Source organism: Alexandromys fortis, unplaced genomic scaffold (genome assembly GCF_014885135.2).
Source record: "Alexandromys fortis isolate MF-2015 unplaced genomic scaffold, M_Fortis_MF-2015_v1.1 scaffold_39, whole genome shotgun sequence".
In the NCBI taxonomy this organism is placed as follows: domain Eukaryota; kingdom Metazoa; phylum Chordata; class Mammalia; order Rodentia; family Cricetidae; genus Alexandromys; species Alexandromys fortis.
In genome coordinates this window covers 1,438,068-1,460,477 of record NW_026067918.1, presented here as the reverse complement: position 1 = coordinate 1,460,477, position 22,410 = coordinate 1,438,068, and the positions used below count along the sequence as shown (strand labels likewise).

General features: G+C 44.8%; 1 protein-coding gene across 1 annotated transcript in view; it reads right to left on the bottom strand.

The window, feature by feature from the left end:
• Gabra5 (gamma-aminobutyric acid type A receptor subunit alpha5) overlaps positions 1-22,410 on the bottom strand; it is an 83,916-nt gene that overhangs the window by 42,576 nt on the left and 18,930 nt on the right. The gene's annotated exons all lie outside the window — the stretch shown is intronic.

Here is a 22,410-nt window from a genome sequence, read left to right as displayed (position 1 = left end):
TACTGCTGCATTAGGAGGAAGGAAACCAAGTCCTCTTCAAGCAGCAGAAAGCACAAATGCATGAGTTTCTCATGAACAAACCACAGACACAGTGCAGTGTGCCGTGGTTACCGATTCTGTAAACATTCCTGGAACTGTCGTATATATAATTGTGTGCTGGAGGTAACTATCTTCAAACGCTCAGTAGCCATGCAAAACTTGATTGTGTTGCATATATAGGACTGGTGAATCAGGAGTGCCTGTTGAACCCTGAAAGTCATGGCTGGCTGGGTCAGCTCACCACTGGTCACATGAACTGTTCCCATCCCATCCCGTGACTACTGTAGATACACTGTAGCCGTGTTTGATTTGCCCAGAACTACCAGAGGCCAGCCAAAGCCTTGTGCTCATGAAGCAGATTCAGAACTAACCACGTCTCGTGCACACCCACAGATGGGCAAAGGATCGGACCTAGAGGAGTGACATGCGCACTGAGCTACCGCACAACACGCTGAAATCTGAACTCAGTGGAAAGCAAGTTTCGGGGGAAAAAATCTTAAATTGTCGTTGGGAATCTAAAATCCTCCCAGTGTTAAATTCTGACATTAAATAATCCATGCTTTCACTGGTACAGTTGTAGAATTGCATCCTCTAGAAATATTATATCCAGGCTTGGCGGGACAAGTCCATAATCCCAACACTCCAGAGGCGGAGGCAGGAGGATTGGGAGGTCATTGCTATCCTGGGCTAAATAGCAAGATCCTGTCTCAAGATCTCTCTTCTGCCCTCAAACATTTACTACTGACAGCGCAACTTCACATTCTTAGAAATGAATGCCCCAGATCAGATTCTACAACTTCCTTCCCGAGTTCATGGGTTTTACTGAGGATAACGGACTCCTTTTGTCTGCTGGGCCTAGTGGGGATGCACATGAATCCGACGACCAGAATTGCACTGAGCTATAAGCACCCGTGGAGCTGTGCAACACTTATTTGTATTTTTGTTCCTGCTCAGCTGCTGGGGAGAAGATGGCAGCAATTCTTGTTTATGTTGGGAAAACCAGCACAAAGGTCACCCTCTCAAAAAAAAGCCGGTGCGGTGCTTAACGAAAGGGGACAAGATCACTCTGGCTCCATTTCAATTAGTGACTTCATTTTTTTTAAAAAAATATATATTCTCCAGAAGGCATTAATAATGAACGAAGGCGTAGAGATGTTTAATTTTATGCGTATTACACATCTAGCAATAGATACACCATAATCGAGGAAATGTGGGGATATAAACGGAAGCCTAGGCAGTAAATAATGCTTGCAAAACAGACAGAGCACAAGTATGCAAACCAGCTCCTTGCTGTGAGGCCAACTCAAAGTTCAGCTTAGGAACCTGCATTTCTCTACAGATAAAGCACGGACAACCCAAAGCACGAGCTAGAGGGAAGAGCTTCCGCTCCTCACAAGTGCGGAGCTCAAACCGTTGTGAAGACTGCAAAGCCTGTTGTACGGTATTGCTTATAGTGCCCCAGTATAAAGTGAGCAGTACTATGTGTGACGCATAGTAGGTGGTCTTAAAACTCTAGGGAAGGCACTAGAGCCATGGCTCAGCGGTTACGAGCGCTTACTGCTCTTACAGAAGATCTGGGTTAAGTCCCAAGCCACATGGAGACTCATAACCACATGGAAGTCTAATTCCAGAGGTCTGAGACCCTCTTCTGATCTGCATACATGCACAGCATGTACTTAACATGCATACCGTGCATGAAGACATACACATAAAATAAAAATTAAAAAAATTCTAGAAAAGAAGATGACACGAACAAAACCTGTACATTCAGGATTCTAATAGTTTGTCCATTCATAAAAACAATGGCTTAGCAAAAGTTTTCAGTACGGCTTTCAGAAAAAAACCTCTCTGTAATCTATTAAAAACCTTACAACCCATAGCAAGATTGCTTAATGAACAAAAAGTACTCGGGCCTTAGTAAGCAAGATCGGTGGCCTTTAAAGACTTCCTGGCCCTACCCTGTTCTCCAGCTTTGCTATAGTAGGAGCCACATTCCCAGGGCAGTTGACTGGTAACACAAGCAAGTGTCTGATATTCTCAAAGAATAATGGTGCCGTGCCTCGCTCTGATAATGGCTTCAAGAGCTGCCTTTGTTTTGTCTGCACCAGAGATATACCGAGCTGACACAGTAGTCTGGGCAGTGCTTACTTCTGTGCAAATGCGCCCCCCCCCCGGACTAGGGGAAGAAGCTAGGGGTGGGTGGCCGGTCAGTAGATAAAAAGAAAACTTGCAAAGTAAGAGCTTAGAAAGATCTGTAAGAGGCAAGGACCATAGAGTCCCCCAGTATACTGGAACTTACGGGACATCATTAAAGTCAAGGACTAGGCACAAGTAAAGGAAGAAAGAAAACTGTCATTCAAGATGCATAAGGAATGTGCAGGGCAACGTGAGTAAAATCGATTTTAGAATGTGTTAGAAGACGTTTCAACATACCTCACCAAAAAATGCCGTGGTGCCAACCACACGTAAGACGTCCCAATGACATCTCATCGTGGAAAAGCAAGGTAGAACAATGAGATAACATTGCAGTCACTAAGATGACCGGAATCCACGGTTTCTATGGTACCAAGAGCTAGGGAAGCAGGAGATCTCATTCATCAATGTTGTGTATACAAAATGCTCCAACTGTTTTCCAAGACAGCTTGGCAACGTTTACAGAACAGAACAAATCGACCATACGACCCAGAGTTGAGCTTCTCGGTCTTTATCCGAAAGTACTGGAAATTCACGTCTACACAAATAGCCCCAGGAACATTTACAGTTACGCTCCTAATCACCAAGGACTAATTGCTGATGGGAAGCCACAAATACATCCTTCCATATGTGAATGGCTAAACTCTACCCAGACATTATTCAGCACTATCAAGAAATGAGCTTTCATACCACAAATTATACATGGAACAAAAAGAACAAGTGCACACTGCTAAGTAGAATCAGCCCGTTGGAAAGCCTGCATCCATAGCTTCCAACTTCTTGGCGCTCTCGGGAAAGGCAAAACTCCATGTTTTATGACTGAAGTGTATGGCATCTTCAGCAATAGGAGATGGAGCAGTCAGCGGGGACTGAGCTGGAAGAGTCATGCCATTGGCCATCTGTCACCGTGCTGGAAAGGCTATGCATGCCAGCAGAGGAGAAAAGGAATCACCAGTCTTAGCCAGCTGCCCTGTGAGCTAAAATAACCACTAACCATTGCACCACACCCACTGGTACAATGATGGCACAGACGTTATGGTAGTAACTCACCACCTTCTGGATGGATTTGAGGAGCCCATACCTGGCACTTTTGTTGGCACCAAGAACTTGTGCCTAGACAGGTCATAGGCCTAGGATATAACATGCCACTATTGCTGGGCTAACTGGGCATACTATTAAACTGACTCCTACTGGCTTCCTTATTGACCTGTCTATATATCAGTGCATCTCTCAAGCCTCATTAGACAAGTTTCCTATGTAGTAGTTGACAAGGAGAATCTGTAGGATTCTCAACTCCAAATGAGGTCTCTGTATCATACACACACTCCCAAGGCTCAGAAACAATCACAGAAGAGGGGATGGATCGTAAGAGCCTGAGGCAGTGGATGGGGACAAAGAAAAGGTTTCCTTGACACAACAAGGCCGTTGAAAACAGGAAATCACATCAGTTATGACAGCATCCATAAGACTTGCTCAAGCTCAAGCCAGAGAAAATCCATGGAATGGAGAGGCAGGAAGAAAGTCTTACCCTTAGCTGAGGGACTAGCTATTGGTATCTTACAGCTCCTGGGACTGGAAGAATAGTTTCATTAAGGATGTGAGGCCTGCTAGGCCTACCAAGTTGCAGAGAGTGGTAACACAGACTGGGCTTGATGAGGGTTTATTTGCTGTCTGTTTTTTTTTTTTTAATACAAAGTTGGATGAATACCGAAGGGGAGTTGGACCTGGGAAAAGTTGGGGAATGAGATGACTATGGTCAAGACACAACGCATGAATTCTCCAAGAATTAATGAATGTATTTTAAAAGAAAAGAAAAATCGAATTTAAGGAGATGATAAAAAGATAAGCAATTGTCAGGAACGAAGGGGAGACAGAAATGGGTACATACATGGAGACAGAAATGAGTCCATAAGATTTTTAAGCTATGGAATTTCTGGGTGGTACCATATTAGATACATGTTATTACAACTTTATCCAAACCCATAAAACAGACAGTTCAAAGCATAAACTCTGTCCTGAACCAGGGGCCTGGGGCTACGTATGTTGTAAGCACTACACTACTGTAGCTGCGGTCGGGCAGGGGAGGTGGTGCATGGATGAGTCAAGGAAGCATTGGTGATCTCTGTGTATTTTTCTATGCTCTGTAAACCTGAAACTGGTCTGAAAGGTGATTTTCTTCTACAGTGATTAACAGAAGTTGCGAGGGGTATACTTGGTTGTGGGGGCGTATGCTTGGTTGTGGGGGTGTATGCTTGGGTGTGGGGGCGTATGCTTGGGTGTGGGGGTGTATGCTTGGGTGTGGGGGTGTATAAAGATAGCCTGTATTTAATCGGTGGATGTGGTTTTCACATGTGTAAGTCCAAGACAGAACCTTGGGGTTATGCACATTAAGAGGCTATGAAGCAATAGTGGAGAGGACGCCTTAACTGCCTTTCCCTTGTAATCAGATCGACGACTACCTCAATTGTCATCTTAGAACCTTCATCCAGTAACTGATGGAAGCAGATGCAGAGATCCTTGGCTCAGCACTGGGCCAAGTTCCTGGAGCCCAGCTGTTAAGAGGGAGGAGCAAAAATATGAGTAGAGGGGTCAAGACCATGATGGGGAAACTCACAGAAACAGCTGACCTGAGCTGGTGGGAGCACACTGTCTCCAGACTGACAGTGGGGAACCTGCATAGACCAAAGTAGGCCCTCTAAATGTGGGTGATAATTGTGTGGCTTGGGAAACTTGTGGGACCACTGGCAGTGGAAGCAATATTTATCCCTACTGTATTAACTGGCTCTTTGGAGCCCATTCCCTATGGAGGGATACTTTGCCAAGCCTAGATACAGGGGAGAGTGTTGAAGTAGGAGCGGCGGGGCTGCGTCCCCGGCACCCGGCCGCCCACATGGCTAGCTTATGCCCAGAAATAATTACACGGAAACTGTATTTTTTTAAACACTGCCTGGCCCGGCTAGTTCCAGCTTCTTATTGGCTAGCTCTTACATATTGTTCTAACCCATTTCTAATATTTTGTGTAGCCCACGAGCTGGCTTACCAGGGAGGATCTTAACCTGCATCTGTCTGGCGTGGGAGCATCATGGCGACTCCTTTACTAAGCTTCTTTTTCCCAGCATTCTCTTCTGTTTACTCCACCTACCTAATTTTCTGTCCTATGAGGGCCGAGGCAGTTTCTTTATTATTAACCAATGAAATCAACAGATAAGATACAAGACCCACCTCCATCAGGAGAGGGCCTTGGTCTTGTCTCAAGTGATGTGGCAGACTTTGTTGACTCCCTATGAGAGGCTTCATTCTCTCTGAGGAGTGGATGGGGTGGTGTAGGGGAACAGTAGGGGGAGTGGGAAAGGGGGAGGGCAAAGGAACTGGGATTGGTATGTAAAATAAAAAAAAGATTGTTTTAAAAAATAAAATAAAATAAATTCTACTTTGTGAAGCCAACTTACCCTTCCAAAAAAGTTAGTGTATTTACTAATATGATAAAAATATTTATGTGTCATAAATGAAATAATTGCAAAATAATTAAAATATATGAGCAAATATATCTATTTGTTTTTAAATTTTTAAGTTCACTACTTCGCTCTTTTATTGGTGCTAGAAAACAGCTGAGAGAAAAACATTTTCAAAATGTTTTTAAAGATTTCGAAAATTTCCTCATGGTCCACTGTTTCTGAGCTTCTAGCCATGGTTGGCTCTCTCCTCTGTTTTGGTCTGAGGTGGAAGGCTGGAGTCACACGTGTTCACCTGAGGGCAGCCAGGAAGCAGGTGACTTAGAGAGGAAGGGTCCAGGGACAAGATGGATCCTTCACAGTCTTGCAACCCACTCCTCTAACACAGGCCGTACCTCCTAAGAGACCATACAGCTATGGTTTCCTTAGAGGACATATGTGTTGTGGAGGCCCTGTGGCTGTGACCGGGACCGTGACAGCAGGCATTAGACTCAGCTCTTTGCCAGTCAAAGGAATATGGAGCTGAGAGTTTGGGAGGCTTGAGATTCCATCCTAGCACAGAAAACTGTCCTGCCTACTCCCACCCCCCCAAAAAAATTCATAGATTTTACTATAACACTGGGTAACCTGTCCTTCTGTCTGGCAGCCAAAGAAGGGGAAAGAACCACAGTACGAATGAAGGCAGCTTCCCCTACGACCATCCCCTTCCTCAGGGAACAGCACAGTGACTCTCCCCCAGTGCTCCTATTAGTCAGCTGGCGTTGCCATAGCAACAGAGATATGTTCCCAGCACTCTGAAGGTTGCGAGTCTGAGTTGAAGGTGTCATAGATTTGGCTTCTTCTGAGGCCTTTCCCCTCTGCTTGTAGGAAGCAGCCTTCTCCCATCTCCTCAAAAGCTCTTTTCTCTGTGTGTGGCTATGTCCTTTTCTTTGCCAGCAAGGACACCCTCCAGACTGGATGAAGGTCCACTGGTTAGGACCCCATTTAAACCTTCATTTTCTCGCTAAAGATACTGTTTCCAAATATAGTCACAGTCTGAAGTACCAGGGGGTTTTAGGCTTCCACGTGAGAATTTTTGGTTGACATAATTTTGCTCTCGGTAACTAAGCCATGTTCCCTCCGCTGTGGAACTGCTTGCTCTCTGACATGACAAATGATGGAACCGGAAAAGAAGCGATGAATAAATAGACTCAAGTCAGTTCAACTGCAATTATTGGCTGATAACATTTTATAAGGGTGAAAGCCTAGTCCCCATGAGAAATGGTGCCCTATCCGTGCAGCTCTTAGGGGATTATTTACAAAGCTCTTTCTTTTGCTTTCCTTACAAGAGACACCAATGGATGACTTGATTCTTTGAGGATGATATCCACACATATACAAGCAACAGTTTAAAGGAAGGAATGGGAGCAATGGGAAGGGCTGACCTGGGGGAAGAATAAAAGGAACATGGGGTAGAAGAGAGAGAGAGAGAGAGAGGAAAAGAGGGAGGGGGAGGGATAGAGGGAAGGAGAGTGAGAGAGACAGAGAGGGAGAAAGAGAGAGAATGTGTGAGTTCTTTGGAAGACTCTGCACTCAGGATAGCCAACAAGTCTGTGCTATGAACTGTAAAACACTCATTTCTGTTGTATTTATCATTCTGGGAAACAGAGATATTATTTACTTCCTTAAGAGAGGGTATAATGGTCAGTGTTGTTTGTCAGAGTAGTAATATCTCAAATCACCACGGTGATAAGTTACTGAGCACGGTGTGAGATATTATCTTAATCACATCCACTGAATTGGGAAGACCCACCCTCTGTGAGTGACACTGTGCCCTTGGCAAGGAATCCTGGACTAGAGATGACAGCGCAGAACGCGTGCTGAACTTTAGCGTGTAGGCATGCATTAACGTTGTATTCTGGCTACAGACACCACGCGCCCGCTGCTTCAAATTTGATGCTGTGGCTTCTTTCCCATAGCAGACTGCAACCTAGAGCCGCAGCCTACAGAAACTCCTCTTCCCTGACGCCATTTTTGTCGTAGTATTTCCTCACAGCCACAGAGGAGAAAGCAAGATAAACGTGGAAGTCAATTAGTTGCAGACTGAGATTTCAACTCATGTAGAATAGCTTCAGATCCTGGACAGGAACAAGTGCTGGGTAAAAAGTTTGCCAGTTGGTTGGCTGGGTATAAGCACGTCAAGGCTGACGTAAGGAATTCAGGATCTTGCCAACTGGCATGGTATCTATACTCAGAAAGAACCCTAGAAGAGCTGAAAGAAGTTATCAACCAAGCAAAGGTAGAACCCTCCAGAGCTGAGAACAAGATGATCCACGGGCAGCGGATGTCCATGGATATCAGCCATGAGTAAGAGTGTTTTCTGGCAGATGGCGGAAGGAAGAGAGTCGCATGCCCCGTGGCAGAGAAAAGAGCGTGAAGGCCTAGAGACGACCAGAAGTGGCTGGTTAATATAACTCTCGGTCAGCAGCTGGGACTCTAGGCTGTTTAGCGTAGTCTACACAGAACACATGGGGAGTAACCCACAATCCACCAGACATCACCCAGAGCTTAGGCTGCTTCGCAAGCACGCCAGGGGCAGCAGGAGATGGATATGTAGAAATAAGTGATGGCTGAAGAAATCCAGATGGAGACTAAGAAAAAGAAAAACATGCAGAGGCCAGACCTGGTAACTGGGGCTTTGACGAAGTCCAAATCACAGTTCGGGTTCACTACACAATGGGGCAAAAATAAATGCTCCGGGATCCTGTAGGGAGACATGGAACACACGGAGGCTAAACAGCACCAAGAAAGGGTACAGAGAGGGAAGAAAGGGGCCTGGTGATGAGAGAGTCCAGGGAGACATGGGTCTAAGCCCCCTGCAAGAATGGGAGCCAAGACGCTGGGCAGTGGTGGCGCACGCCTTTAATCCCAGCACTCGGGAGGCAGAGGCAGGCGGATCTCTGTGAGTTCGAGACCAGCCTGGTCTACAAGAGCTAGTTCCAGGACAGGCTCCCAAACCACAGAGAAACCCTGTCTCGAAAAACCAAACCAAAAAAAAAAAAAAAAAAAAAAAAAAAAAAAAAAAAAAAAAAAAAAAAAAAAAAAAAAAAGAATGGGAGCCAAGGATTTGAGTTGACTAGACAAAAGGAAGCTGAATTTAAGCGGAATGCCCTTGGCCTGACTAGACACTAGCGTCTGCGACAGGTTGCCAAGGAGGCCCAGGAGGCAAGGCTCTGAGAAGAGAATATGCTGCTGGGCATGCCAGAGAGGAAGGAGACTGGGCCATCCCTGAACCATCTCCGTACAGCCCAATGCCATCCTGGTCTTACAAATGAGAATGAAGACCAGGGCAGAGGTCGCAGTGTGGTGTTGAGACAAAGCTACCATCAACCTGGGCTGTCGGGAGAGGGGGGTGTATGTTATATTCCAAACAGCCTTCTAGCTTCACTCTAAGGAAATCAGTGTGCAGGGCTGGGGAGGCTCCAGGGCAGGGCACTGGCTGGCCATGCCTATGGCTCTAGTTTCAACCATAGCACCACAAAAAGGAAGCAAAACCATTCATACATTCAAAGAGAAGTAAAATAGTTAGCCCAGGTAGCTTTTGCTTTGATTTTTTTTCCCCAATGGCATGTACTCTTGCATCGTGTCTATGCCTGAAGACTACAGGGGCTTGGTCAAAGTCCAAATCCGGCCGCAAACTCAGAGAACCTGCACATGGCTGTCTGAGGGACGAGTCCCCATTGTTTCCAGCGCTTCCCTCTGCCCTCTCGCAATTGTAGCTACCCCACTGAATTCTGAAGGAAAGTGGCCGGGTATGAGGACCTGCCTGGCGAAGGAGGAACCTCTATGTCCCATCATTTCCCCAAGGCCCACACCAAGCAATTGCCTTGCACACCGTGCTCCCTGGGGTGGTTTTTATCTACCTATTGTATCCCGTTTCTGGCTCCTCCTCGTTCTTTTTCCTAGAAACGACCTCAAGTAAAAACTAATGTGGCTTCATATTGATTCCTGCGGTTGTGTGCCCTTCAGGACATTCTGGTCCCTATGTCCAGAACACCCTGGTGGCTTTACCATCACGTCAATGTTCATTTCAGCCCTGATGTCTCCGTATGAACTCATCCTGCCCTTCATTCCCAACTGCAGCACAGCAAGCCCCGCAGACACTGTGACCTGACAGCCAGGCAGGCGGGAAGTCCCCAGACAGAGCCAGGGTAAGACTTCTGGATGTGACCAAATGAATGGGGCAGGGGACAGGGAGCAAGGAACGGTGGCTGTGAAGGGCTGCGGCAGCGAGAACATGGTAGAGAGGCAGGCAAACCCGTCTTCCAGTGAACTAATATGTTTTTGACCTGAACTGTCAGACAGGCAGATCAGCCCAGATGGATATCTGTCTAAGAGACGGAGGTTCATTCCCTCTGTGCACAAACATGCATGTGTGTGCATGTGTGCACACACGTACAGAGTCACACATCCGTACAGTCATGAACCATCCATACCACACATGTCGACATGCATTTCCTTCTTCATAAGTCATGTACAGTGGTCACCTGATGTACCCTTTGCTTCTTCCTGCGCTCATATACAACACATATACACATGCCTCTCTTTATATGCCTCATACATTACATGCCCCAACATACCCAGCCAAGCTCAGAACCATATATCCACATGTAGCATGTGCCACACACCACAGCCCTCACTTTCCTGCATACCCCATACACCCCGCTATACACACACACTCACACACTCACCCAGTTCTTACGCTAGCCGTCCTCAGTGATACGTTCTCAAGTTTGGTTGCTCACCATCAAAGCACAGACTAGGAAAAGTAAGCAGAGAGGCTGCCTTCCAGTGTGCTGAGCCCTGGAGGTTACCTAGCTGGACAGAGCAGGCGGTTTGCTTCGGGCTGATGGCACACAGGTACACTCCTGAGGTGAGTCATTACTCGGCCTTTCTGGGAAACCTTGGCACCTGTCACTTATCACATGTAGCCATTTGAAAGGCCCGTGACACCCTCCCCCTCGCACGCACAGACTGCTGGGACTCAGTCTCTGCAGGTCAGGACTCAGAGAATGGTCTTGCTGTGTACTCTCTGTGAAGTCAGACACAAATGTCTACTTTTCTCTGTGCTAGACAGTTTCATTTAGCTGTCTCGGAGACAGCCTACGAAAAATTTAGAGCCGAATTCATTTCTGTCACTCTCTTGTGAGAACCTGGGCATTTCCGAATGTCCCTGTATGTCCCTTGCCTCCTTCCAGGCAGTACCTTGGGAAACAAAAATGTTCTGAAGCCAGCATTATTTTTTGACACCTCTGATACACTGACTGCTTGGCATCTTCAGTGAATCTTGTCAGCTCCCCGAAGGCAGAAAGATGTGGTCCCTCTCTCCCATGTCCCTGGAGTCTGTCTTTGCCTCTTGTCTGGACACATCATCCCGGTAACTTCCCCTTGGGATGCTGACCCTGCAGGCCACTATCTCCACGAAGCCGTTGCGTCTTTACTTCAACCCCAGCGAGTGCCGGTGCTCTCCCTCACCAGCCTCGCCCACAGACACCTCAGAGGCACAGAGTTGTGGACTGTTTGGCTTTACACTCTGTGGGCTACTATCGGAGAAGCCAGTTTATATTGGGGGAAAAAAAGCAAACTTCAATAATAAACACTAGCCATGTTAGATGTCTGTGAGTGTACTCATGGTTTATGGACCACAGATGTGTTTAAAATACTTTAGAACACCCCCACCATGTTAACAAACGGTAGCACCAAAGCTTCAATGCCCCTCAAACCCCCTACAACTCCACTGATGTCTGGAACTCCCCTTGACTGTCAGGCGTTTGGCTTTTTGTATCCTCATACGTCCAGTACAGAGCCACGGGGACTACTGTCTATGATGGGTGTGTAAGTCTACGGTCAGGGCCTCATTTTCACATCTGCCTCAATGTCCCCTGGATCTTCGTGGAGTGACATTAATTTTCTTGAATGTTCTGTCTAGGCCAGAAACCCCTGTTCACATCTAGGGACCGGCTGCTTGAAATACGGTAAATATCTGGGGAGAAAAACGTCTGATTTTACTTAACATTAGTTTAAATATTTGTGATTTTATTTTATTCTTCTAAAATAGGTGTGGGGTGAGGGGGAAGGGTCTGTGCTCTTGAGTGTAAATACCCTTTTACACGAGAGGAGGGCATCCAGTTCTCCAAAGCTGGAGCTACATGAAGTTGCTAACTATCTCATGTGGATACTGTGAACTAAACTCGGGTTCTCGGCCAGACACTGAGTCATCTCATCTCTCTAGCCCCATCTTTCGTTTTTAAATGCAATAGAAGCTAGGTTTGGACTGCTGTGAGGAACACCAGCAGAAACAAAGAACTCAAGATTAAGGAGGTTTTTTTTTTTTTTTCATTTGTTTGTTTTGTTTTGAGAAATCTGGTGTATGGCAGACCCTAACATATCTCTTGATGAGCGGCAGGGACATGGCTTGTCATTTTCAGGTACATTTCAAAATCTCACTGCGAAGCCTCCTCTGATCATTTGGCTGATGTTTGTAAGTTGTCTCAGGATGGGGAGGCACGGATGGAATGCAGACAGAGCTATGCATGTTGTATACTCATCAATTTCCAACTCTTGGAAAGCCTAGGCCCGTCTTTAATTAGTTAAATTCTTGAGCCGAATTATTCCTTTTTCTCTAGAGGGAAAGACTTTTCAGCAACCTTTGACCTTGACCCAGACCTCTGGAGTTGCCACGGCCTGGGAAACAGGCACAGCCTGGCCAGGGAGGACCAGAGCTCCTGGAGGTACTCTCCAAAACCCAGCATCTTATTTCCCTTGAAAGCCTCCCATGACTGCAGAGACGTGCTAGCTCAGCAGTCTGCCGCTGCCGCTGGCCTACTTTTCCCTCAGTGCGTGTACTCGGAGCGCCACCTAGTGGCAGTGATTTTCGGTCCGTTGTCCAAACAGAGCACACTACCTTTTGGTTTCTTGGGCATTTGTTAATGTAGAACAGAAAGGTGGGCTTTGGGTTTTATGGATGAGTGGATGTCTGTAGTTCACTTCGACCTATTTACCTTATCTCTAGATAGATATAATGCCGTCACAAAGTCTTCCATGAATTTTTGTATTTCTGAAGCACCTGTTTCGGTAAGCAGACCACCTTAAATTGTTCCTTCTCCTCAGTCTAGCTGACTGCTAGGGCATTTTCTTGGGAATCAGAGGCTGAAAACCTGAATCTGAAACCCTTGTCACCCTGGGACTCAATGCCCACCACCCTTCTCCCAGCAGAGAGTCCTTAGAACCCGGTGAGACCGCAGCCCTCCGTAATAGGTGACTCTGCTTAAGAAGGTCTTTCATAGGCAAAAGACCTCACAATGCCAGCCAGGCAAGAACAAGAGTCAGCACTACCTCTCGCATTAATACCGAGATTATCCATAGCATTGGGGGGCTAGGAGCGACAGGGACAAACAGGGAAAGTCCATTCATGCATCCTCCAAAATGTGAAAAGCGCTCCTGGACTCCAACAAATGAAAAAAATGAGCAGTAGACAGTGAGAAATAATGAAGACAGAACAGTAAAATGAAGGCTAAAAGAAAAATACAAAGACTCAGTAAAGTGAATAACCACAAACATAAACAAATTAACCAAAAGACAGAGAAGACCCAAATTATTAAAAATGAAGTGTTTTATGATTTTACAATAGATAGCCACGAAATCTACAGGATCACCAGCAAATATTTTGAAGAACAACAGAGAAGTCTAGAAGAAATGGGTAAATTCACACTTAGAACCAAAATTAAATCAAGAGGTTACAGATAATTCAAATAGGTCTGTAGCAAGCAGCCGATTAAAGAATTAAGTCTTTCAATGAAAAGATCCCCCCCCCCCGAAAGACGAGTCTTGACACCTTGTCATGCCTCAGAGGAAGCTGCAATCCCAGGGAGGGGATCAGGTCTGACTGTCATTAAGGTCCACATGCATTAGTGAAGCCCACAATTCACAGCAAAAGCTGCAGACGTTGGTGAGAGACCCCAGCTGTCAGGGCGGTCCCTGCCGCTCAGTGGAAGACAGCAGAGAGAAACTCCATCCCTGAACATCAGTTCCTACCGGGACTGAGTCCCCCGCTCAACACTTTAAAGGTCACCACTGAAAGCAAAAGCAGGACTGGAATAAGAAAGAAGAACTCAACCAGCGAACTAACTCTAGATTCACAATCCCAGCACAGAACAGGAACACCGTGAAAAACGACGGTTATCCTCGACAAACCACCACAGAATAGTGCGTGAGAGAAACAGAACGGAAATAAGGCAGTCCGTCTACGGTATGAAAGCAGAGTTGGATATTGTTGAATAACAGCCAAACTGAAATGAACATGGATATGAAAGGCTCAATAAGCCAAATAATAATGGCAATGGAAGCCTCATCAACAGAATGGATCGCAAGCCAGGAATGGAAGAGAAAGTAGAGGAACTGGATGGATTGCTAAAGGGGAACGTGGAGGAGCTGCGTCACTTACTGAAGTTGTGTAAAAGTTTTAAAAGAAACATGAGCATGAAGCGACAGAGCTCTGGGACACCACACGAAGATCTATGTTTCAGATGGGCATAGAAGGAGAAGAATGCCACAGTGAAGGCCTAGAGAATATTCTCAATGAAATCATAGGAGAAATTTCCCCAAACTTAGACAGAGAAATGTCCATCTAGGTATAAGACAGAAGTCCAAATAGATAGAAACTCTTTATGATATATTGGAGTTGAAACATTAAAAGTGAAGACTAAAGAAAGGGTACTAAAGGCTTCAAGAGAGAAAAGTCAACTCAGTTTATAATGGCAGAATAACACCTGGTTATTAATCTGATTAATAATGTCAGAATAACAATTGATTGACAGAAAACATAAAGCCAGAAGGGCCAGGAAGGATGTACTCCAAGTTTTGAAAGACCAGTTATGAACTCATACTATTTTGCTCAGTGAAACTATTAAAATTGGAGGTAAAATTAAAAAAAATTTATGATAACCAGAGAATAAAGAAACTTATGGCTACTGATCCATCTGTGTAGAAGACACCAGAGGAGGTACGTGAGTCTGAAGACCAGGATAAACACAACCAAAAAAAGCACAATAATCAATTAATAATTCCAGAAGGGTCAAAGAAAAGAGGGCTAAGAAACCTTGTAAAAAAGGATGACAAGAATTAAGAGACATTATTCAACAATAAATCTTAATATTAATACTCTCAGTCCCCCAATAAAGAGACAGACAAGCAGACTGCGTTAGAGAACAGGGTTCATCTTTTTGTTGCCAGCAGGAAATTTATCTCTCCCATGCACCGTGGAAAAAAGGGATTCTGAGCAAATGAAACCAAGAAACAGAGAGCATGGCTATTCTAATGCGACAAAATACACATTGTGGGGGACTGAATGCAATTGGCCCCATAAGAACTTAGGGAGAGGCACCGTTAGGAGGTGTGGCTTTGCTGCAATAGGTATGACCTTGCTGGAGGAATTGTGCCACTGTGGGATGGGCTTGGAGGCCCCATATATTCTCAAGCCATGTCTAGTGTCCTAGTTCCCTTCCTGTTGGATGCTGGTCAAGATGGAGGGCTCTCAGCCCCTCTAATATGATGTCTGTTTACATGCCAGCATGTATGATGATAAGGGACTAACCCTCTGAAAATGCAAGCCACCCCAATGAAACATTTTTTTTTTCCTTTCTAAGAGTTGCCTTGGTCATGGTGTCTCCTCCCAGCAATAGAAACCCAAAGACACACTTCAAAGCAAAACTAATCAGAAGAGATACGAAGGCTAATGTCATACTCACAGAAGGAATGATCAATGAAGAGGATATTATAATCTGAAACATATGCGCCACCAAACACAGGTGCACCCAATTCCATACAAGCAGCCCCAGTGGGTTTTAAAGCACAGATTAACTCTAACATAGTGACCGTGGGTAACTTCAACACCCAGGTCACTGATATAGAGGTCATCTGAACATTAACTTAACAGAGAAACTCTGGAGTTAAATCACATCATAAATCGAATGACCCTAACAGATGTCTATAGAACATCCTACCCAGATACTAAATACACATTATTTTCTGCAGGCCATGACATTTTTTTAAAGGCAACCACCTAATAAGACAAGGGCAAGTTTTAATTAAATTAGACAACCTTCTACTGAGTGATGAATGGGCCAGGGAAGAAATCAAAAAGGAAATTTGAACTTTTGTCCAACTGAATAAAAATGAGCATGCAAAATAGCAAACTATATGGGAAGGGATGAAGAGAGTCCTAAGAGGAACTATTACCAAAAAAATGAGATATGTCAAATTAATAATTTAATCATTCACCTGAAGTCCTTATAGAAACCAAGAACAGATAACACCTTCAAAACATAGACAGGAAGAGACAGTGAAATTCAAAATAGGAATTAAGGAAATAGAAACAATAACAAAAATCAATGACATGAAGATACATTTCTCTGACAAGATTGAGAAACCTTTAGCCTAGTTAGCAAAAAGAAAGAGAGAAGACTCAAATTGGAGATAAAAAGGAAGACATTACCGTAGACACTAACGAAACTGAAAAAAATCAATCAGAAGAACATACTCTAAACATACTCTAAAAATACACTAAACTGGAAAACCTGAAAAAAATGTTTGGGCTTCTATACACATATCACCCACAAAGGGTAAGTCAAGCTGAAGCAGGTCATTTAAGTAGAGATATATCAAACAATGAGATTAAAGCAATATTTCGAAAACTATAGGCGAATCGATATTATGTAATGTTAAGTTTTTTTCCTAAAGCTAGTGCAGTAGGCTATGAGCTTGACTTTTGTGAATGGATTAATGCAGTTCTTGTGACATAGACGTCAGTCTCGCTAACACTATGTGATGATGACAACTTGGGAAAGAAATCTCCCAGTTAACGAACCTGGGTGAATTCGGTCCAGGGTTCTATTTGCTCTTCAAAGAAGAATAAGCACTAATCTCCTCAAATGATTCTGCAACATATAAAAGGAAGGAAGTCTCCAAATTCCTTAAGAAGTCAGTATTATTTTGGTACCTAAGACAGACAAAACCCTATTTTTTTTTTAAAAAAAAAAGAGAATTATAAACTAATCTGCCTGCTGAACCACAGGCAGAAAAATTTTCAATAAAATATTTGGAAGCTGAAGCAAAGAATATATCAAAAAAATCACACAGCATGAACAAGTTGGCTTTATGCTAGAGACACAGATATGATCCACAATATTAAATCAATGAACTGAATCTACCCCATGAATAGAGACATTGACAAAAATTACCAGATAATCTCATTAGATAAAAAAAAAACATAGCCTTTGACAAAACTCAATATTACAGCATGCTAAAAGTCCTGGAGGGATTCGAGATACAGTGGACTTATTTCAACCTAAGAAAGACAATACACAGCAAGCCAACGTCCAACATCTTGCTAGATGAAGAAAAAACTCAAAGCATTTTCATTAAGCCCAAGAACAAAAACAGGGTGGTTACTTTCCCTACTCAAGTTCAATGATACTTGAAATTTTATAAGATAAAATTGAAAGGAGAAAAAATATAGCAAGTATTTGTATTGACAGATAATATGATTTTATACATAAAGAACCCAAATATTCTATTACAAATTTTCTATAGCTGATGAACAAGCCTTGCAAAGTGGCAAAATTAATTAACGAATTCAGCACCTTTCCTACATATCAATGACAAACATATGAGAGAAATAGCAGGAACAGTTTCGTTCACAATAGCCTAAAAATATCTTGGAATAAATTGAACAAAGGAAGTGAAAGACTTATATAAGGAAAATTCCACAACACTGACGAACTGAAAACATCAAGAGATAAAGAAACCTTCCAAATGCTCATGGATTGTTAGAAGCAATATTATAAAATTGGCCATGCTACCAAAAGCAATTGATACATTTAATGATCCTCACCAACATTCACAGAAATTAAATACAGTGATCTTATATTTCATATGGAAAAGATGTCCTAAAAGTATGGGAAAAATCTCTCCCAACTCTACTTCTGTCAAGGAGCTAACATCTAGAACTTACGAAGAACTCTAAAAGTTAAACAGCAACAGCATACAATCAATCCGTTAATGAAAGAGCATCAAAACCAAACAATAAGACATTACTGCTGAACCCAGCATGTATTTTGGTTGCAAAATGTACAGAAACCAAGTTGTTGCTGGAGCTGTGCTGTTCCTCCCTGGAAGTTAGCTTTCTCGGTTCAGGAAGTTGCTGTGTAACTTGCTGGGAGAAAAATGCCATCAACAGTTTTACCAAGCTACGAGCCCTGTGAGATTCAATGACAACTTTTTGGCAAGCTGTGCCCAATGGCGCAAAATGGCTGTTATGGCTCCTCCAGCCACCCATGCCTGGTGCTGTAAAACTGGTCAAAAGTCCGGGGGTGTGGAGGTCATAGGCCCTATGGGAAAACCTACTGTCATCTTGCTATATGGACGTAATGTCAAACTGCTTTCTCAATGTTCACATCTACATCCATAGATGGTTGATAGCCTTAGCTAAAGGAGCATAGTCTTGAAGTGGACATTGGCTAATGCAGAAATTCTTAACTGAGGAGAGTGCTGAGACCGTGGAATGATCAACCCTAATCGGACATCTACGTCACCCCCTCCGATGCTCAGGAAATGTTGCTAAGAAGAAGCGTAGAGATAACGTAAAAGCCGGAGAATGGGCAAGAGTGCTCACAATGCTGTCTTATAGACATGACTTGGGTATTGAACCCATGAGCACACAGCAACAGAGGACTGGGCTCATCGGCATTCTGCCATGGAGCAAGGAGAAGGTCATAAGTGTCACTCTTCCCTTAGGAGGTAATTCATGGTTGGTGGAGGTGGCCCTATCGCCATAGCTCACCTATGCTCGTGCAGGCAAGGAAGTAGCAGGGGCCTCTTGGGAATAGTGGTTTGGTGCGAAGCAGAAGTCAATAAGGTTGAATGACAGAGGAGATTATAATCAAATTATGTTATATACAGATACGTAATGCAATCATGCACATAAAGCTTAGAAAAAAATTGTGCCAATGAATTGAATCAGCAGCATTCAAAGGAATGAAAGATGGACACAGAATATTTGGGGGAAAAAAAGTTGAAAATTCTTAGCCTCCGGGGAGATGCAAATTTAATCGGCCCTGGAATTTCATGTCTCACCAGCCAGATGGCTATAAGTGAAACAAATAACGAGAAATATTCATAAGGATGCAAGGGAAGATGAACTCCTAGTAGCTGCCAGTCAGGATGCAAATCTGCGAGGCCACAGTGGAAATCAGGAGGAGGCTCCTCGGGGAATTGAAAACAGCACGCAAATCCAAGGAACTCTAAGTCAGCACACCCTGTGCCTTCGTTCACATCTTGTTTACTGAAGTACTACTCATAATGCCCAAGATAGGGCGCCAGTCTAGATGCCCACCAACAGATAAATGGGTCAAAGGAAAACATGGTATAGCTACGCATTGTGGTTTCATTCATTCATCAAGAAGAATGAAATTACGTCATTTGCAAAAACATTGAATGAAAGACAACCCCGTTAAATACGGTGAGTTGAGTTTCTCTGAGTTAGAGAGACAAAGACCATGTGTGTCCATCCATTCCTGTGTGTAATAATATAGATTGTTATTCGAAGTGGAACTATAAGGGAGAAAGAAGGGCTCCGAAAGGGAAGGTAGGGAGGGGAACAAGAAAGGGCAATTAGGTGTGGGAGAGAGACAGAGTATCACAAGCAGTCTTTGTATGCTGGATTTGTGAGTATGCTGCCCTCTAGTGGGCATTGGGCCAATGTGCATAGTTACTATAACCCAGTACTCAGCAAAATGAGTCTTAGACCTAATATTCTTCCTGTATTAGGAGAGATTAAAAAAAAAAAAAAAGACAGCGGTGGAGGGCATAAAATCAAAATACATTATATTCTTGTGTGAAAATGCTCCCCCAGTCAGGGGGAATGAAAGGTACCTTCAACTCAGAACACTATTAATTGATAGTACGTTTTCTGAAATATAATCTAAAAAAGTTGTAAGTTTTATAATGTGTCTTTGTGTTTCTTGTTTGTTTCATTGTTTGGCACTGGGAATGGAGACTGGGATCTCATACGTGCTAAACTCATAATCTACCCCTGAGCCACATTCCCGGCCAAGAGTGACATCTTTTTGAAGACAGTGGGACATGTCAGTGGCTCTGTTTAGACTTACTAGAGCTGCTGGTGACGCTTATCTCTAGAACATGGGAAGAACAGCCCATTGGAGAAATCCTAACAGGTTTTCAGGCCCAGCACCGACAATTAGCTTCAGGTAAGAGCCTCAGGTGATAGTCATTTGGGGAGCTGGCATCAACAATGACCAGAAAGATTTCCAGTTTGCTCCACATGGTGGGAATTGTAATAAACACCCTACCCAAATGCAAACTCTTCTTTGGTTTAGATTGGGGCTTACTGCACTGGGGGAGCTACGTTGTCAGACAATGGCTCCCATGTTGAAACACTTCTATGCGTTGGGCTAGAAAGGGTACCACGCGGGTACTAGCCTTCACCACACAGTCAGGCTTCATCTTTTGAATTAGATACATCTTCCAGAAGAGCAGGGACAGAATTTTACCTGAACAATGTACTCATCTGTGCATTTTTTCTCCGGTTTGATGCCACGAGCAATATCATCACTAAGCACAGGCCTGTACAGATGCCCAGACCGTGTTTCTCATGACCTCGTCAGTAGGGCTGTCACCAAGGAACTACTGCACCCAGGGAAACGAAGCCACTGGTTTTATATGGTGTGCAAACTGTCTATCTGTCCCTGCAACAGATGCCTGCAAAATATCAGTTTACAAAGAGAAAGAAGACTTTGGGCTCATTGTTTTGGAAATCGCGGTAATGACCTGTTGTTGGCTTCATCATTTCGAGTTTTGGCAAGACAGACATAAGGAGAGGACTTCATGGCAGAGTCACACCATGCCTCTCATGTTAGAAAGCCAAAGTGAAGAAAAGGAAGGCTGTCGCCCTGACTTGAAAACTAGGTCACTCTCTTAAAGGTTCCATCTGTTCCCAATATTGCTGCTTAGAGAGTAAGGCCTTTAGTGTACTGGCCACAGAGGGACATTCAAGATCCACACTGATCCAGGCTGATGAATGTCCTCAGTGCTGCACAGAAGAGCTGTCCCCCCGAATGCCCATGACGGATGGGCACCCGGTCCTCCTTTGTCAGTATGTAACCTGTGCAGTGACAGTAATTTCTACTGTCACCTCACTCTTGGTTAAATCAGCAAAAGATGGCTGGTTTTTGTCAACTTGGCACCGTCTTAACCGAGAAAATACCTCCGTGAGATTATTTTGTATGCAAGTCTGTGGGGTACTGTCTTGATCTGTGATTGACATAGGAGGGCCCCCCACTGTGGGGGTGCCATCCCGGGAGGTGGTCAGCGGTCAAGAAAGCAAACTGAGAAGGGGATAGTCAGCCCGCGAGCCACACTCCTCCTTGGCTCCTGACACAGTTCCTGCCTCTGGGTTCTCGTCTTGAGTTCCTGCCCTGCCCCCTTCCTCAGTGATGAACAGCCACTTGGAAGTATAAGCTGAAATAAACCCTTTCCTCCCCATCACCCCCTCCCCGCCCCCCCCCCCCCCCCCCCCCCCCCCCCACCCCCCCCCCCCCCCCCCCCCCCCCCCCCCCCCCCCCCCCCCCCCCCCCCCCCTTTGCTTTCGGTCGTGATGTTTATAATCACACAGTCGCAGACAGCTACGTGGGGCGGCTTTAGCACACTGAGATGCACAGCAATCCTGAGGACTATTCCACTTCTCAGATGGTGTAGGCTGAGAGAAGGAAAACTCATTATCAACTTCGCAGCTCATTACCAGGCTCGCTCTGCATAAACAACCGCTCCTGACTGCCAGGAGTCGCTCTGGCTCACATCCCTCTCACCCTTCCTTCTGGGCAAGGCACTACGAAGAGGATTCTAATAGGACTCCTAGACAACGCAGTGAGGATGCGGCTGCGCTCCAGCGCGCAAGCGCGATACATCGAGCAAGGGTACTGCTGAAACCGTGGCTGGCTCTCGGACCACTCTGTGACCCTGAGGTGACTACCAAATCCCTCAGAGCCGCGCTCGCTCTGAGCATTAAATGGGAAGGTGTCACCGGCCGCCTGCCCAGCAAAACTCTTTGAGGACAGAAGCATTTGATGCTTTGTGCCCTAAAGATGACTCTCAGTGAGGACTCCCATACCTCGTCTGGTCCCCGCTCTCCATAGCGTGGCGTGGCTGACTGCACTCGTCACATAGGAAGTGTGCACCCGAGTGTGGTTGCACACTGCTCCGAGTAAAGTTGCACATTGTACCATGGGCGGCTCACATTGTGGACCTAAGTAGCTTCTTGGTGATGAGAATCACAGACCATAATCTAGAGGGATGGTGGGTAACTTTGTTCTATGAAAAAGTCAATCCCACAATAGCCTCATTCCGTCATTCAACGCTAGGTGCCCCCAGCATGCTCCAAGCTCAGTCTCTGTCTTCTCCCCTTTCTCTGTTGTCCTGAGTTCCTTGCAGACTCCCTCTTTTCTGTAGGACTCAGTCTCAACCTTGCAGCTGTTTCTCAACTTCCCCTTTAGACACACTTACTCTTATAGCTGTGTTCATCTACAGGCACAGGTTTGAGGCCAGTGGGAGGGATAGTGAAAGGCGTGGGCAGAAGACAAAATACCGAGGTGTGTGTCACTGCTACAAGACAAGT